This window comes from Molossus molossus, unplaced genomic scaffold, assembly GCF_014108415.1.
Source record: "Molossus molossus isolate mMolMol1 unplaced genomic scaffold, mMolMol1.p scaffold_m16_p_1, whole genome shotgun sequence".
In the NCBI taxonomy this organism is placed as follows: Eukaryota; Metazoa; Chordata; class Mammalia; order Chiroptera; family Molossidae; genus Molossus; species Molossus molossus.
The window spans coordinates 144198940-144211066 of record NW_023425344.1 but is presented as its reverse complement, the minus strand read 5'-3'; the positions used below and the strand labels follow the sequence as shown (position 1 = coordinate 144211066).

At 41.8% G+C, this 12127-nt stretch overlaps 1 pseudogene; it reads left to right on the top strand.

Annotated features, from left to right (window-relative positions):
• The first annotated feature begins 7206 nt into the window (after window positions 1–7206).
• Window positions 7207–7527, top strand: LOC118618505 (annotated as a pseudogene).
• The last annotated feature ends 4600 nt before the right edge of the window (window positions 7528–12127 follow it).

Below are 12127 nucleotides of genomic sequence, written 5' to 3'. Positions count from 1 at the left end.
CAGTGAGGGATCTAAGTAAAAAGGGAATTTGGGGTACAGTCAGAGGAATGCAGGGCTCAGGAGGCTGAGCTGAATTTGGGGAGCCGTTGACTGGCTGAGCAGGACTCTGCTGAAGAGTCCTTATCAGGTGGCAGTAACATCTCATGAACCAGGGCTTCATTCCAACTTGTCTACTTACTAGTAACAAGGGAATTCAGTCATTACAACTGCAATAGATCCCCATGTTCTTTTATGCCAGGCCTCTTGGTCCTCTTTCACTCATGAAAAAAAAAAAAAAAAGGAGAAAATGCAATGGCCTCATAATGAGGAATTGACATCGGAATCTTAATGTGAGCAGGATCAGAAGTTGTCATTCTGCGTCTCCCACGAAGAAAGTCTGAGCCTGTGCCCAAGTAAACAAACTTTGTGGGAGGACCGGTCTTCCCCATCTCTCGGAAATGCAGGGCTGCTCCAGCAGGACTCGAGGAGGGGTCTGACCCTCCTACCTCTTCCCCTCAGCATCTGTTCCCTCCCAGTTTGACTTTGAAGAGAACTGGGTCATCACTTCGCAATCTTGAACCGGCTGCCAAGAAGGCTCTTTCCCCGAGGGCAGTATTGGCTGCTCCTGCAAGGCAAGCCCTGCTGAAATGGAAGGCCTTCGAGATAGCAAACAAGGCCGGTGGGGGATAGCGATCAGAGCCCAGGAGGGTGGGCAGCCACAGGCTGGTGCTGAAATGTCACACTGCCTTGGCACACGTGGATCCTCCTGTTTCAGTTACTAGATACTTTTCACTTATTTAAAGATATCCAGTCAATACCACCGTATGGGCATTTCTTTGCTGGGCAAGTGCACGAAGGCTGTGTAACTATAAAAGATATTTAAATATCCTCCTCCACCCCATATCCAATGTGTATGGCTTTTGTCAACTAATTGGCCGAAAACTATTTTGCCAAAAATCATAGTGGGTTATTCTATTACTGTTTTGCTTTAATAATACACTGCTGGGGTGGTGGTGCTAAGTGAGATGATTGAAGAGCTCAAAAGGAGGAGCTTCCAGTTATAAGATAAATAAGTCCTGGGGCTGTCAGGTACAGCATGGTGACTATAGTTAATAATATTGTCCTGCATATTTGAAATTTGCTAAGAGTCGGTCTTCAAGGTTCTCATCACAAGACAGAAAAATCTGTAACTATGTGTGGTGATGGCTGTTAACTAGACTTATTGTGGCGATTATTTCACAATATATACAAATATCAAATCATCATGTTACATACCTGAAACTAAGATAACATTTTATGTCAATTATATCTCAATTAAAAAAAATAAACTGCTCTTAGAACAACTCTACCTATCAGGCAACATCCTTGAATGTATGACGGTCTTTTTTTAAAAAATTTTTTGAAGAAAGCCACACATTGGGGATCAGGAACCAGGTTCTTCCCCAGGTTCTTTTGAAGGCTCAGTTTCTCCTTCGGAAAATGGAATAGATAATGTCATCTAGTTAATAAATCAGTATCTGAAAAATATTTTTAATACCGAGGCATGAAAAATACTGTAAGTCCAGAGCAGGAAATAGCTAATCTGAAGCAGTAAGAGTATTCCTGTGTGGAACCTGAATATTCTTTTTTTTTCACGTGTATTTTTATTATTATTATTTTTTAAATGTATCTTTGTTGTTGAATGTATTACAGATGTCCCTCCTTTTCCCCCCTCTTGACCCCTCCTCCCCACTTCAGCCCCCTCCTGCCTTCCCCACACTACTGTCGGTGTTTATTGGTTATGCAGAGAAGTTCTTTGGTTTCTCTCTTCCCGCCCCACCTCCCCTCTTCTCTTTGCGGTTCCTCAATCTGACAACCAATTTGTACTTCTTAATCCCTTCATCTTTTCTTCCTTCCCCTCAACTTCCCTCCCATTAGGCAACCAACAAAATTTTTCTTTATCTATGAGTCTGTTTCTGTTCTGCTTGCTCATTTTGTTTGTAGATTCAATTGTTGATAGATATGTATTTATTGCCATTTTATTGTTTATATTTTTTTATTTTCTTCTTCTTCAAGAAGACCCGTCAACATTTTATATAATACTGGTATGGTGGTGATGAACTCCTTTAGCTTTTTCTTGTCTGGGAAACTCTTTATTTGGCCATCAATTCTAAATGATAGCTTTGCAGAATAGAGTAGTCTTGGCTGTATGTCCTTGCTTTTCAGCACTTTAAATATTTCTTGCCACTCCCTTCTGGCCTGCCAAGTTTCTTTTGAGAAATCAGCTGACAGTCTTATGGGAGCTCCTTTGTAGGTAACAAACTGCTTTTCTCTTGCTGCTTTTAAGACTCTCTCTTTGTCTTTAATCTTTGGCAGTTTGATGATGATATGTCTTGGTGTGGGCCTCTTTGGGTTCATCTTGAGACTCTCACTGCTTCCTGAACTTGTATGTCTGTTTCCTTCACCAACTTAGGAAAGTTTTCTGTCATTATTTTTTCAGATAGGTTTTCAAGTTCTTCTCTCTCTCTTCTCCTTCTGGCACTCTCATGATGTGAATGTTGGTACACTTAAAACTGTCCCACAGTCTCCTTATTCTATCCTCATTTTTTTGGATTCTTTTTCTTTTTGCTGTTCTAATTGGGTGTTTTTACTTCCTTATATTCCAAATCGATGGTTTGTTTCTTGGCTTCACCTACTCTACTATTGATTCCCTGTAAATTATTCTTTATTTCAGTTAGTGCATCCTTCATTTCTGAGTGGTCCTTTATCATGCACTTGAGGTCCTCATTAAGTTCCTTGACATTCTTCCAAAGTTCCTTGAAATTCTCATTAAGTTCATTGAGCATCCTTATAAGCAGTGATTTGAAATCTGCATCTGTTAGATTGCTCATCTCTATTTCATTTCGTTCTTCTCCTGGAGTTTGTTCTGTTCTTTCATTTGGGACATGTTTCTTTGTCTCCTTTTTTTTTTTTTGGCTGCCTCCCTGTGTTTGTTAGGTAGAGTTTCTATGTTTCCTAGGCTTCTTAGGGTGGCCTTTTATACTAGGTGTCTTGTAGTTTCCAGTGGCACAGCCTCCCTGGTTACCCCAGTTAGGCCCTCGAGGTGCACCCCTAGTGTGGACTGTATACTCTTCTATTGTAATTGAGTCAATTGCTGTTGGCACACCAATGGGAGGAATTTACTCAGGCTGATCAGCTGCAAGGACTGGCTGTGCCCACTGACCACCGACCTGTTACTACCTTGGATAATCAGCTGTGCAGGGCCCACCACACAGAGCAAGACTTACTTCAATAGGTCTCTGGTACCCACTGAGTCCACTCATTGAGTGTGTCACTTGTGGAGGTGTGTCACTTGTGGAAGTGGTTGAGTGGTGGTGCTTTGATGTGGTCTGACGCTGTCCACTGGGTGTGCTAGCTCTGGGGCAAGATCAGCCACTGCCTGTGTTCTACCAGGGGCCACCTGGCATAAGCTACAAAGAAATCTACCAATAGCTGCTTCTTGTGCTGGGCTTGGAGGTGTCCAGGCAAAGCCAAGCTGTGAACCAAGGCTGGCTGCTTCTAGTGCCAGACGTGGGACCACTTAGTGAGAGGTATGGGGCTCACTGAGGTCAGGTGCTGCTTGTTTGAGAGAAATCTGAAGCAGGATTTAAGACAGGCCAATGCCGTGGTAAACACACTGGAAACAGCTTGGGTGGGCCCAAAAGTTGGGTGGGGCAGGCCCTCAGGGAATCAGCAGGGTGTGGTAACCAGTGTGAGCCAGGTTGCTAGAGTCCCAGATATGGCACCCATCTGCAGGTCCTGTGGTGGAAGGGCTCACCAAAGGAACAATGGCCTCTGACAGCAGGTCTGTCTGGGAGAAAGCTGCCTCTCCAGCCTTCTCCCCAATGTCAAACAACTCAGTTCTTCCCGTATGTCTCTGGTGCCCTTCAAGCTGCCTCCCCAGTGCTGGATGCCAGAAGAAGCGAATCCAAGTAAGTCCATGTGCAGGCCCTTTAAGAGGAGCTGCCTGGGGCTCCAGCATCCTCAGCCTCCCTCAGCCTCAGTTCCTGCTGGTTTTTACATCCAGAAGTTACGTGACTTCTCTTTCTGGCACTGGAATCTGAGCTGGGAGCCTTGTGTAGAACAGGGACCCCTCACTCCTCAGGGAGGACCTTCCCAGCTGAGGTGTCCCTCCTGATTTTTATCTGCCACATGTGGGTGTGGGACCAGCCCATCTGCACCTCCACCCCTCCTACCAGTCTTGATGTGGCTTCTTTCATTTCGTAGTTGTAGGACTTCCATTCAACCCGATTCTAGGCGGTGCTGAAGGATGTTTGTTCTGTAGCTACACCACCATCTTGACTAGAAGTGTAACCTGAATATTCTTAATACATCCAAAGAATTCACAATTTAAAGGCACCTTTTAGCCTGACCAGTGTAGCTCAGTGGTTGAGTGTCGACCTATGCACCAAGAGGTCATTGGTTTGATTCCCGGTCAGGGCACATGCTCAGGTTGTGGGCCCGATCCCCAGTGGGGGACATGCAGGAGGCAGCCAATCAATGTTCTCTCATCGATGTTTCTATCTCTCTCTCCTCCCTTCCTGTCTCTCTAAAATCAATCAATAAATAAAAATTTTTAAAAGTAAAGGTAACTTTTAGTGAATGCATGTATGAAATAAAAAATCATTTGGACCTCTTAGACATGTTTGAAACATTTAGAATTTCTTAACACAATGAAAGTTATAATGGCTTGTTTTTTTATCATGTCATCTCATGTATTAAATTAGATGACTCCTTCTTGCTCGTATATCACATTTAGTTCTAGAGCTAGATCTTAATTGCTTAAACTATTCAATTTATGAATCCAACCAGACCTGTTTCTCTTCAGAGCTTATAAGCACTTCTTCCCAGGAGAGGAAGGGGAAGGGAAAGTCAATGAAAATTAAATGAGTTAGTTTCGATATTTTTAGTAAACTTGGGAAATGGGTTGATGAAAGACAAAGTTCAAACCTATTATGGAGATGCTTGTATATCAATTATCCCTGCTAACTTCAAACAGTTGCTGGAACATGGACATACTTAAATACCCTGTTGAAAATAATTATTCCCATCATAAACACGGTTTACAAAGGTTGTCCATGTGTTCTGCCTGGGGGAGCCAGAGTAGAGCAGATTGTGTTCCCTGGCTAGCTCTGCCTCTCACCTGCATCGCCTTGACTCCCTTTGTGCCATCCCTGGCAGCATGGCTAAGGGCTTCCAAAGAAGCCAAAGGAACATGTGAAGATGTGCAAAACAATGATGCTACAGAGCATGAATCCTGTAGTATTATGATCTTGTAGCTTCTGTGGTTTTGCTTGAATGTAGGGGTTTTGCCTGTCTTGGAGGAGATGATGCTTTACATACTTTGGCTTTACTCATGGAATGATTCTGTTTTAGACTTATTCGACTTATGGAAGCACAGAATCTTTTCATAAGTATATAAATAGTATCTGTATTAGGCATTTAGTAATTCTTTATGAAACACTTCAGGAAAATGTTTTGATGCTTTCCATCAAAATCTTAATAAATTTTGATGTTCCCAACCTTTAACTGGGAAATGCAGCTTCTATTTTTTGTTATACCCATAGCCTCTCCATTCTATCTCCTCAGCTGACTCTACTCAGATGAATATTTAATAAGATGAGATTTCTACATTTCTAATGAGATTTCCACATTTCTAATGTTTATTGCTATTCCTTAAATGCTCATAAAGGTTATGCTTTTCCCCCATAATAACTTAATAACCTTGAAAATAGTCAACAGGATGAGCACAAATCTGTTAATTGGCTTTATATAGAGACAATGCATGAAAAAGAACTGCTTTACTTGATACACATAGACTCATGAAAAGCAGCTCTGATGAAAAGCAGAAAGCAGCAGACTTCACTATCACTCTACCACTCACATGAGTGAGTTTTAGCAGGTCACTAAACCCTCTGAGCCTCAGTTTCCTCATCTACACTACGGGAATGAGCCCTTCCTTCCAGAACTGTTGTGAGAATTAAATGTGTGTAAATGAGTTTTGTAAACTATGGAATGGTATATAGATATAAGGCATTATTATTAACTATACCCCTGAAATGTGACAAAGAAGGTCTCAAGTCCTTTTAAAGAGCTTAAGAAAGAAGGTAGGGTCTGAGAGAAGATTAGGAGCTTAAAAAGAAGCCAAAAGGTGAGGGCCAAACACTTTGTGTGGTGATCCTATATAACCACGAGTATGCTAACATAAATGAAGAACAGGCACCTGACGCCATAGGTCGATGTCTTGTTTGTGAATATTACACAGTCTAAGCATCTCCATGGCCTCCAACTTCCTGGGGTCATTGTTTTACTTAATATCAAAATGAAATGACTTAAGTAGTGTTAACAGGAGAATCTAGAAAACTCTCCCTTATTTCTCTAACGTATTCAAGAGCACATTCCACACTGTAACCGATTTCTCTGCTGACCTCTGATCCCAAACCACCACTCCCAGCTCTACTTTAGCTCTCCTTGCTTTCCTGAAACCATGGGATATGACCCTCTTCATTACCCCAAGAGCTGCTGGTGTTACAAGGTTGGGAGTCGCAGAGGGTATTACCATATGATTTGCAAAAACTTCAGATTTAACATCAGATATCATTGCTCCATTAAAGTCCTATCATTTCTCACAGAGAATGTTTATATGCACGTCTTCCCACAGGGTCTGGCCTTCTATTATGTTTCTAGCTAACACTCCCTGTCCCCACCCCTCTAGACCCTTCCATTTCCTTCTTCAGGATCCCAATCCTCTTCTTGAGATGCCAAGGAATAACTGTTTCTGTATCATGCAGAATGATTTCACTTGTGTTTTTAAGTCTCTCCTTCTCTCATCTCGAGCATTCCAAGAAGAGAGCCTCGCCTTTTACTACCAAATAGGGTGATGGATGGATGGATAAATTTAATGAACAAGATGCCTAGCAGACAGTCTAAATTAAATCCCGGCCAGAACCAGAGTAGGCATTCCGCTTGTTAAATAGATGAATAATGCCCAGAGGTGGAGATTTTTCAGGTCATCTCCACAGAAATAAAATGTGAAGCCAGGGTGATGAATGCCTTTGTCCAACCAGAGAGAGAGCAGTGTAGAGGTCGTCCAGGTCCGTGCAGTAACCGGCTCGCCAGTCTGGCCCGCGAGTCCGCCCGACTCTGGGGGAAGGGTCCTGAGCCGCCTGGTCGCCTGGTTGCCTGCTGCCTCCGGAGCGAGCAGCCTGCATGCCTGGAGGTTAGGGAGTGATGGGGGATGATGGCTCTATTGATTTTAGCGTTTGTGAGGCCTGGAACGAAGCCACCAACGTTTACTTGGCAGTGATCCTTGTTAGCTTTGGTCTCTTCATGTATGCCAAGAGGAATAAAAGGAAAATTATGAGGATATTCAGTGTGCTACTTGCAGCAGAAACTTTGTCAGAGCCCAACTTTTATGGCACAATAAGCAAAATTCGTTTAAGACAGCAACTGGAAATGTATTCCATTTCAAGAAAGCATGACTATCAGCCACAAAACCAAGCTGACAGTATGCAGCTCTCACTGGAATGAAATCTCAGAAAACAAGCAACATGAGTAATTGTTAAATTACTCATGGTAATTAAATTACTCATGGTATGGTAGCAAGCTCCTGATTCTACTGAATCTTGAACAGCATCTTTGAGAGAGAGAGAGAGAGAGAGAGAGCGCAGCGTGAACTCTGCTGTAGACACAACTTGGGGAAAAACACCTATATTTAATGGATGGTCCAAACTGCCAGATGACTGCAAGCTAGTATGAGAACTAAGAGAATACAGCTTCAGAATAGACCCTGAAGGGGTTCAGAATGAGTCATCCCAAAATATACCTCAGTGGTATGCAGATTATTTTGAGCTAAAGGCAACGGAGATGCCGAGGGTTCAAGAGAGACTTCTGCTCCTCCTACCCTTAACTACCTAGAAGAATTTAAATTAGGAGCCTAGTCCATGATAAGAGTTATCACCAGAAATGACTTTTTACATATGACAAGGGCAAACTAATAATTATTGAACATGTGCTGTCCCTGTAATTACCTCTGAAGCTCCAAGGTGCCTTACTCCATCCCCAGCTCAGAGTCTTACATGCTTCAATTTCCCTTCTGTCTCTAAACCTCTCATGTATGCGGGGTCTGACCCTCTCATGTGCGTGGGGTCCCCATACACATATGTGTAATTAAATTTGGCCATTTTCTCTTGCTAATCTGTCTCATGTCTATATAAATATTAGACCAGAGGACCGAACTTTGAGGGTAGAGGAAAGCTTCTTCCTCCCTCACAACCCCCAGCAGCAGGAGTTTAGGGAATGCATGAAAGGTAAAATGGTGAAGGCAATAATAGTTAGCCTGCTACATTGTTATGTGAATCATTTTCAAAGTTAGTAAACATTTTAAGAAAAAGAACTGTACTCCTGTAAGTGGTTTACTCAGGAGTCTCAGCTTATTGGTGCGCAAACATAAAATGGTTTTATTGCTGGCAGCCTCTGCCCCAGCTGTTTCTGTTGAATTCCCATTTTCCACAGAGTAGCAGTACCTCAGTGAACAACTTGGCCAGATTTAATAATTTCCCTAACATTTGTGGTTATTAGACTAGTCTCATTTCTATATTTCTGCCCTGGCCAGTTTGGCTCAGCGGTTAGAGCGTCGGCCTGCGGTCCAGAGAGACCCGGGTTCGGTTCCCGCTAAGGGCATGTACTTCGGTTGCAGTTTATCCCCGGCCCTGGTTGGTCGTGCGGGTGGCAACCACTTGATGTGTCCCTTTCACATCAATGTCTCTCTCTCTCTCTTCCTCTCTCTCTCTCCCACTCTATCTGAATAAAAAATGGAAAAATGTCCTCAAGTGAGGATTTAAAAAAAAAAAAGATTCAGTTCTAATTATTTTTAAAAAAGAAAAGAAAAATAACAAGTGTTAGTAAGGATGTGGAGAGACAGGACCTCTCAGACACTGCTGGTGGGAATGTAAAATGGTGCAGCCCTGTGAAAAACAGCATGGTGGTTCCTCAAAAAGGCATGTGTCTTTCAGTCTTTCCCTGAACCTTAATGGGAAGGAGATTTTGTGCCATGTTCCTTGGCTCCCAGAATGTTCGCTATGACCCCCTTATCCCACATAACTCCTTGTGGCCTGAGGGTAACTGTGGGGTCTGTACCTTAGCAAGAGTCCAATATCCCTGGCTTGCTGAACCCAATCGTCATGAGTGATTGTCTTAGGACTCCGCCCATTACCTGGCTGTGGGGTTAAAGGACCCCTTCTTTGCTGTGGTAGAAAGAATTCTAAGCTGGACCCCAAGGCTCCAGCCCCCTTACATGTGAGTGGAACCTGCAGATATGATGGGATGTCACTCTGTGATTACGTCACATTATGTGGCAAAAGGGATTTTGTAGATGCAAAGTTTGTAGTCAGTCAACTTGGAGATAATTAGAAGGGAGATTATTCTGGGTGGATAGAAAAGGAATATATTCCTCTTCCCCTCCTTGGTTGGGGAAGATAAGATCTTGCAATTCATAAGCTGGCTACAAACTCCCCAAATTGTTTGGCCTTGTTTAATTTTTTTGTTTCAGTTTCCCTACTCCACTTGCCCAGGAATTTTCCTAGCTTCTTACTATCCTGCTATACTAAGTGCACCTCCACAGAGTGTAGGGCTCTCAAGCCCCTTCTTAGTTGGTAAAAGGGGTTGGGGTGGGTATAGTAGGTGGTAGGACCAGTTAGCTCTGTTAACTGGCAGTAAGTCCTGAGGAGACAGTTAGTTCCTGGTGACTTCTTGAACTTGGAATGCAAGAAGTGTGAGTACCTTTGGTCCTCAGTGGCAATTTTAGGACAAGAGGGGGGAAAAAATCACACATCTGATTACTCACCGTGGATGGTAGTAGCATCTGATGTGATTTCCCTTTTCTTTTCCTGTTGTGATTCTCTGTAGGAGAGTTTCTAAAAACCTATTTAACACCCTAGAAATTGAAATAAACTATTTTAAGCTTATCAAAGAATTGCCAAAGTTTCCCCCATCTTCCTCCTCTAATAGAAATACAAGTAAGACCCAGTGTCTGAGCCTGGTGCTGTCCAGGTGGCCCTGATGGGAATTGAGTTGTTGGGTCTGTGAAGGTGGAGGGCAGATTGGACTTCGTGGTCCTTCTTGGTGATTCCTTTGTCCTCATTTCCTGAGTTGCAGCACAAGATAAGTGCTCACTCAAAACTCAGACAATCCTCAAGTTCAGGGTCACATCCAAGAGGAAGTCACAGGTTACAACAGAATTGTATAAAAAGAATGTCAGCCCCCAAACTTAGAAATATAGTACCATAAAATCTTATAACTGAAATGGGTTTACAAGAATTCAGCTTAGCAGAAAGGTAACACAAACTACAAATGTTAAGGACTCCACTCACCGTACTCACCTTTCCTTCCCAATGTGCTACCTTGTCCATCTGTTACACAGTGAGACTGGGTCTCACTGGGTCCTGCTCTTACCTGACACTCATGTAAGGCCAGTGTCAGCCCATATTCAAATTTCCTGAAAACAAAGTTCACTCCAAAAGCACTCAAGAGGAATGCAGATGTTAGTGAAGTTCTGGTGGGAAGATGGAGAGAGTTAAGATAACTACATAGGAAGCTTCTTAAGGCTGTTCTTTAAAAGCCTCTCTCTCCCTCAGCAGCTGCCTTATCCCTTTACCCCAGACACTGCAAGATTTTCCCCAACCTATTTCCAAAACACTGTCAGCTTTGCATACTTTTATCTGTAAACCAAAAACTAGTCAGAGGTCAGCAGAAGCAAAACAAGTTGACCTCAGTCAAATGTTAACCACCAATTACTCCTCGGGCCTATCTGGTGGAATGTAGTCCATTTTACTATTTTCCTTTACAGAATCACTCATATTCTATCTGGGGATGAACAGGTTGTTAGTGATTAACCAGTTCATAACCTGATTGTTGTCTGTATCCCTCCCCAACCCCTCCTGGACTATAAATTCCATGTAGACAGGGAGCTTATGTATGCCATTCACAGTTGTATCTCCCAGAACTTACCCATAGTAACACCTGGAACCTAAGAGACCACAGATAATATTTGGATGAAGAATGAATGGGCACCATACATCCTCTGTTCCTGTTTGGACCTCAGTCACTTGGCAGGTCCTGAGCAACACTTGTTCGTTGGGGACTTTTTGAAGTCTTGCTTCTTTTTGAACTCTTATCATTACATTTTAGGTATAACTTATTTACCATTTTCTTCCATATTTGTTTCTTCCACATATGTTTCTCCTTCAAGTACTGACCTGGAATACAGACAAAGTAACACATCATCTGGTTGCTTTTAGGAAGTATGGAATATTTCTTTATTGTCTTTTAAAAGTTATTCTCTAAATTTGTCACCAAAAAACCTCCAGGTCATCATTTCCTCATCTGTAGAAGTAGAATAATTATCCCCCCCCCCTTTTTTTTTAAATCAAGAAATTACACCAGCAAGTCATCCTCGAAATGCATCAATCTCCTCTTCCTTCCATCCATCATCTATCAAATATTTATTGTGTGTTTGATATAAACCAGAGTCTATGCTATCTACATTGGCACTTATTGTCTCATATAAAAAATGATATGTATCAGTCTGTGTTCATTTATAAAAGTAATATAGAGTCACAAAAGAAAAATTGGAACATATACAATACTGTAAATAAGAATCACATAATCATGAGTTATAGAGCTATACACTTGAAACCTGTATGGTTTTATTAACCAATGTCACCCCAATTAATTCAATAAAAATAAGGTAATAATAATAATAATAATAATAAAAGAATCACATAATCAGAGCCAGAAGCAGTAACTGTCATCTTTTTGATATATTTCCTTCTAGTTTGTCCATATAGACATGCATTTTCATAGCTGAAATAATTTATATACAATTTTGTTGTTTTTTTCCTCCCTTAACAATAATTTAGATATTTTCTTGTATGCATGAAAAATCCTCATTTTTAATAGCTGCATAATAGTTTTCTTTAAACTTCACTTAATTTTGGATGTCTTGGTTGTTTTGAATTTTCTTATGTTATAAAAAAGGAGACACTGTATATATCTTTATGCATAAATCTTTGTGCTCATTTCTTATTATTTCTGCAGAATGCCCAGTTATGGAATTATAGAGTCAACATAT